Source organism: Sarcophilus harrisii, chromosome 4 (assembly GCF_902635505.1).
Source record: "Sarcophilus harrisii chromosome 4, mSarHar1.11, whole genome shotgun sequence".
Taxonomy (NCBI): domain Eukaryota; kingdom Metazoa; phylum Chordata; class Mammalia; order Dasyuromorphia; family Dasyuridae; genus Sarcophilus; species Sarcophilus harrisii.
The window spans coordinates 278194298-278201842 of NC_045429.1; positions in this window are offsets into that span (position 1 = coordinate 278194298).

Here is a 7545-nt window from a genome sequence, read left to right on the forward strand (position 1 = left end):
CCATAATAAAACCCTGAAACTCTGCTGGGTAGCAAATAGCCTGCAGAAGCTAAGGGCTCCCAGGAACACTCATCCGCAGTGAAATGCAAGGAGAAGTCTCAAAGGCAAGCACTGCCATGCACAGCATAAGGAAGGCATGTCAAAGATCCATTCTCCTTGACTTGGGGCACATCTGGCAGACTGGCTGTTGTAAAGATATGGTCCTTGTGAACACTCTCAGCATAATGATCACACACCATGGGACCCACTGCATATGGCCCCTGAGTTCTCGAGTTTCCTGACAAATGGAGGACAGTTATCAAATAAGGTCAATTCTATTCAATTCAAAAAAGGATTTATTAAGTGAAGGTGGACAGTGGGGATAATACTCATAGTACCTATCTCACTGGGTTGTTCTTCCGAAACCAACATGGGTTATAGGAATATAAGCATTTATTATTTTAATAACACCTTTCCTTCGAGAAAACTTCACCCCTACTTCATAATATCTTAAAATCCCTTTCCTCTCTGATTTTTCACCATTCTCAACACTAGTGACTATTCCCTCCTGCTGGATACCCTAAGGATTAAGAAGATGGGAATAAAAGGGTGGCCTTGGAGTCAGGAAGACTTGCAAGTCTTGATTCTGACACATACTAAATGTATTTTAGGAGCAAGTCAAGTAATTTCCCAAGGGCCCAGGCATAAGACTATAAAGAATAGGCAATTTGCCAATTTGCATTGAATGATGTGGGAAGAAGTTTCCACACAGAGATCCAAATGTGAAATAACAGATCTGGACCAAAAAAAACCCTAAATCTAAATGTGCAAGGGATACAAACAAAGTCAGTACCTACCCTCAAGCCGATAATATTCTCCTGGGAGAAGGAGGGAAGGAGGAATAAATTATATAAACAGATTGAGCAATACTAGAGAATGTGAAGGCCTGGACAGATGGCAATAGACCCTATAGCTAAGGAGGGGCTTGCAGAAGTTGGAAAATCATGCTCACAGGCCTTTGGGGAAAAGGCAGAAACTGCCTGAAGGATCATCAAGTCCCAGACCATATATTTAGTCACTTAAATTTACTCTTTCATTCTTCCTTATATGCATGCATTCATTTGAAATCACTTATTAAGCACTTAATTTATACAAAATTTTATGTCGGGGAGAGGGAGGTATTGTTCTTTTGTTGCTATTGTTGTTATTGAGTACAGATTGACTCTTCAAGACCCCAAGGACCACATATAGCACTCTATCTTTCACTGTCTCTCAAAGTTTGTCCAAGTTTACAATTCTTATTTCCACAACGCTATCTGCCATCTCTTTTCCTTTTTACCTTCAATCTTTGCCAACATCAGGGTTTTTTCCAATGAGTGTCTGTCTTCCTATTATGTGACCAAAAGGATTTAAGCTTTAGATTCAGTATTTGACTTTTTAGTGAATAGACTGAATTAATTTCTTTAAAGTATTGACTGATTTGATCTCCTTGCTGTCCAAGGGACTCTCAAAAGTCTTCCCCAGGACCACAAGTCAAAAGCATCAATTCTATAGTTCTCAGCTTTCCTTAAAGTCCAACCCTCACAGCCATACATAGTTCCTGGAAAAAATATAGCTTTGACTAAATGAATCTTTGTCAGCAAGGTGATAAACTTATAACCTAGGGCTCAAAATTCATTTGCATGGAACTCATTGGTAGACATTGATTCTCAATCGATGTTTATTGCCTGCATGAGGGACAGTTATTTTAAGTTTGAGAAAAGAGAGATCTTGGAGGGGGGGTTGGCATACAGCTTTGAGAAAGAAGATACAAAGTTCCAGATTCTCTTCAGATCCCTAATGGAAGCTTTCTACCTCCAGAAAAAGAACTGATAAATTCTGAATGAAAATTGAAGCACTTTTTTTAAAACTTTTTACTTTTCTTGTTTTTTTTATTACTGTATTTTCTTTGTAGCTTGACTGATAAAGAAATATGTTTTGTATGACTTCATTCGTATAATCTATCAGAGTGTTTGCCTTCTCAAGGAGAGGAGAGGGATTAGAGTGAAGGAAAGAATTTTGAATTCAAAAAAAATTTTTAAATGAATGTTAAAATGTATATATGTGAAATTAGGAAATATTTAACAAAATAAATAAAAATAAATGGGAGGGGTGGAAGATCTCTGAAAGGAACTGGGAAGACACTCTCTTGTAGACCTCCATCATATCCCTATTCTCAGTTTTCTATACTAGAGATTTCTAGGAACTTCTCCTTTGGGTGAAAACTGAGATTCCCTTGATCAAACTATCTCCCTTCCAGTGAGAGAATTCACTCACTTTGTGTTTTTTCTGGTGTATTCTCATCTGTATACCTTCTCTGATTTGTTTGCTATCAGCTTAGATAAATAGGATTATTTGCTATTCAACATGTGCGGTTTTTGCGAAACTGGCATTTGGCAGAAAGGGAGTCGAACCTTGGATAAATAGCTTGAGGTACTCCTTCCAGTAAAGGGAAATCGATCAGCAGTGAAGCTTGAACTTAAAATTATTTCCCTTAGACTAACAATACTTAGAGAGATAGGGATACAGATAGGCATGTGTATAGATAGATATAGATGATAGATATAGATAGATGATAGATAGATAGATAGATTTTATATATATATATATATATTTCTATATATATATATATATATATATATATGGAGAGAGAGAGAGAGAGAGAGAGAGAGAGAGAGAGAGAGAGAGAAATAAGGTAAGTAGCTTGCTACTCTTTCTCTGAGGAAAGCAGAGTGGCCAGCCTCTGGCACCAATCTCAAATTTCCCCTCCTGGCAGGAATCAAAGTCTCCTTAGAGAAGGGGAGGGAATAGAGAAGGTTGTATCAATATCTATTTTTACCTCCCTATGAGAAATACAGACAAAGCTATGGGAACACACATTATCTATATGGGCAACGTACACATACTCTAGATAGAGTTTCAATAAGAAAATGTCCCCTACCTCAAGCACTGTGCAGGCTAGTTACATACAATGAAACAATGTTATGGGATAAGTCCTTGAGGGAGATACAAAGTCAGGTATGAAGTGGTCTGGGGAAAGGTGGCTACCAACATGAGAATTAAAGAACACTTGGTAGAAGACCAGTATGTGATTTGAGCTCTAAGGATTCTTTAAGCATTAAACAGACAAAGGCAGTGAGGGAAGTCATCCCAAGAATAAGGAACAGGCTAAGCAAAAGCAAGAGAGAGAGAGAGAGAGAGAGAGAGAGAGAGAGAGAGAGAGACAGAGAGAGAGACAGAGAGACAGACACAGAGACAGAGAGAGACAGACACAGAGAGACAGAGACAGAGACAGAGAGACAGAGAGAGACAGAGAAAGAGAGAGCACAGAGAGCAATGTAGGCTACCTGGAGCAGAGATTATATGGGAAGGAATAGGACAACATAATACTATAAAAACAAAATGGTGCCAGATCATGAAAGACCTTGAGTGTCAAATAAAGAGAATAGGGAGTCACTGATTGTTTTTTTGAGCAGAGATGTAAAAGGGCCAGATCTGTGTAAAATTAAGATAGCTCTAGATAGGAGGGGGAGACAGTAGAACTAAGAAAACAGGTAAGTTTGAGCAGTGTCATGGAGGTAAAATCGATAGAACGCAATAACTGATTAGATGGGAAAAGCTAGGGTGAGGAACAAGTCAAAGACAATCCCAAGAATTTAAACTTGAAACAAAAGGTGAACACTTACAGAAATCGTGAAGGCAAAAGGAGGAGTGGATTGGAGGGAAAAAATAATAAGCTTTTGTTAGACCTGTGATTTCATAAGTATAAAGAACTTCCAATGAAGAAACACCCTCCACCAATGCAGATTAGTACTGCTCTAGAACTCAGGTTTATTGATTTAGAGATTTGTAGAATTATAGGAACAGAGATTTGGAATTGGAAAGAAGTCTAAAGGTCATCTAATCCAACCCTCTCATTTTGCAGATAAGGAAACAAGAGGCCCAGAAAAATCAAAGAATATCCAAGATCACACATTAAGCATTAAAGGTGGAATATGAACTTGAATAAGGAAGGCAACACAAAATAAAGAAGCTGAAAGGTGAAAGGATAGATACCTGGGTGGAGATATGAAGTCCTGCTGCAGGTATGAGGAAGGATGAGGCAGTTGCACTGGGACCCTTCTTTTATTAAAAAAAAATATATATATATATATATATATATATATATATATATATATATATAGCAGCTAGATGGCCCTGGAGCCAGAAGGAGCTGAGTTCAAATGTGGCCTCAGATACTTAACACTTCTTAACTGTGTGACCTTGGGCAAGTCATTTAACCTCAATTGCCAGGAAGAAAAAGTAAATTTTATTTTAATAGTATATTGTTTTTCCAACTATATGTAAAGATGGTTTTCAAATTTCATTTTTGTAAGATTTTGGGTTCCAAATTTTTTTCTCCCTTTCTCTCTTACCTCCTCCCCCTACTATCAAGCAATCTGATATAGGTAGTACATGTACATTCATTTTTAACATATTCTTATATGGGTCATTTTTGGGAAAAAAATCAGAACAAAGGGAAAAACCATGAGAGAAAAAAAGGTGAAAATAATATGCGTCAATCAGCTTTCATTCTTCATATTTCTCTCTCTGAAGACAGATGGCATTTTTTGTTCCAAGTCTATTGGAATTTCCTTGAATCACCAAATGGTTGAGAAGACCCAAGTGCATCACAATTGATCATCACATAATCTTATTATTATTGTGTACAATGTTCTCTTGTTAAGTCTTTTTAGGTTTTTCTAAAATCAACCTGCTCATCATTTCTTATGGAAGAATAGTATTTTATTTCATTCATATGCCATTCCCCAAGTGATGAACATTCACTTATTTTCCAATTCTATGTCACCACAAAAAGAGCTGCTACAAATATTTTTGCACATGTGGGTCCTTTTCCCTTTTTTATGATCTTTTTGGAATCCCTACCTTAAATGGAGTTTCTGGGTGGGAGGAGCTCTCCTACATCCATCCTCTGTCTTCTCTAATAATAGGGGACCCAGATGCAAGAGCTACTGAGGAGATGTGGGTTTCTAAATTGAAGTGATCTTGCAAGAAGATAATTTTCTAGAGACAGTGATGAAATCCAGGAAACAGCGAAGTGGGCAATGAGCATCCAGGTGGAAAATGAAAATAAAAAAATAACATAAAGATCTTTCTGTCCAACCAAAGAATGAGTTGCTTGGGAGGTAGTGAGTTAACTTTCACTAGATATCTTCAGATATAGACTGAATAGCCTCACTTGTCAGGAAAGTTGTAGAGCAGATTTTTGCTTCAGGTACAGTTTGAACTAGATACCTCTGAGGTACTTTCTAACTGAAATTCTATGGTTCCATGTGATAAATCTAAACCTCAGGAAAATATTAGGGAAGGTGAATTTAAAATTCTATTTTCTAAAACCATTTCTAAATCCTTCCCTCCTCCTGGTCACTACACTCCCTTTCATGGCTCTCAAATGCCACCCAAGAGCAAAACAAAGCTTAAGCTTAATAATAACTTAAATAGTGTGTGTGGAGCATAGCCCTCTGGTATATCTGCCACTGCTGTCTCCAAGCCCTGCTTCATACACTGAGAGTGAAGGCAGAAGGAAACAAGCATAGAATCTACAGGAAGAGAATGATCTGCCTTGTGAGTCAACCAAGCTCACTCCATCATGGGCACATTTAACAGGGAGGCAGGAGGGAGCCACTGACAATTTGTGAGCAGAGGCATGACATAACCAAATGGAGGCAAATGGATATGTTGGATGATGGATTGGAGAGGAAAGAATTAAAAGAAGGGAAAGGGGCCAAATGTGAGAAAGGGTATAGAGGTAGAATCAACAGAATTTGATTTAGTAATTGTTTAGATATGAGAAGTAAGAATGAGAAAGAGTTAATGATCAGTCTAAAGTAAAAAGCAGCTAGGTGAAGAGAGCACAGGGCATGTTATAAAGAAGATTCAATCTTTGCAAGTTCAAATCTTGCATCAGACATTTAGTGGCTATGTTTCCCCAAACAAATCACTTCATTTCTATTTGCTTCAGTTTCTTTATTTGGCAAATGGGGATAATAATAGCACCTACTTCCAAGGGTTATTGTGAGAATTAAATGAAATAATATTTATTTAAAAATTGCTTTATCATAGTGTCTGGCACATAGTAAATACTTAATAATTGTTTCCTTCCTTCCATCAAGAATTTTCTAATAAGTCTCTCTTCAAAAAGAGAGTTCTATCCATTTTATCCATTTAGTGTTATCCATTTATCAGGTTAGTGCTATTATTATTATTGTTATTTTGGCTATCAGAACCCACTATTTATGTGTCCTATGTGTTCACCATCCCCAAGGTTAATTGTTGTTTGTGAACCTGACTTCTAGAGCTGGGGCAGATCCCGGGAACCTTCTGAATATCCTTTTCAATATTAGAGTAAGAAAGAGTTTCTCCCTATCCATCTAGAAGGACTAGCACTTGTAACGTAGGGGCTTGCCAAGTCCTTTTCAGAACTGTTCATACACCTTGGTGTCTACCTGGTCTACTTAAGTCTTACCCTGACTCCAAGAAACTGTAGCATGCACAGCAACCACCTTAGCAGATGGTCACAAAGCTATTAGTGGGGAGGAAGGGAGGGTATCTACCCATGGAATGCAGATTAAGATAATTTATTCCAACAGCCATGAAAGTGGCTGAAGTAGGTACCATGGAAAGCTCAGAGCTTGGTAAGACATAGAAGACACCAAGGTCATCCACTGAATCCTAGGTTATCACCAGTCATCTTGACTTTTATCCTACCACTGGACTTCACTGATTCTAGAAGAGAGTAAAGCTTCATGCTTTTGTGCAACTCCACCTCACTTAAATCCAATTACTCGCAATGACATCTGTGACGTCATTTGAAAATTTTGATGTTCAAAAACAACTTTCTAACCAGCCTGCCTCAAAGAATATTAATTTTCATACTGATAATAATAGTGAACATTTATGTTGTACTTTAAGGTTTGCAAAAGATTGAAAAAAAAATCAACCATGTCCCAAGCTCTTGGATAGCAGCTGTGAAGAGGACACAAGTCTTTGTCCTCCAAAATCTAATTGTGGAGACAGGATGTACTAAACGAACAGTCAAAACTACAGAGGATGTTGTTCTCAAAAGGGAAAGACCTGTGTGGTCTAGAGTACTCACATACTCTTCCTAGACTCAGTTTCCTCCTATAAAATAACAAAACTATAAGATACTCACTAGGAATAAGAACTCACTATTTGACAAAAATTGCTGGGAAAATTGAAAAATAATATGTCATGGCATAGACCTACATCTCATACTCCATACTAAAATAAGGTTCAAATGGGTATATGATTTGAGTATAAAGAAGGATACCATAAACAAATTACAAGAACAAGGAATAATATACCTATCTGATCTTTGGGAAAGGGAGGAATTTATGACCAAAGAACTAGAAAACATTATGAAAGGGAAAATCCACAACTCTGATTATATTAAATTTAAAATTTTTGCACAAATAAAACCAACAGAAACAAGATTAAAAATGAATT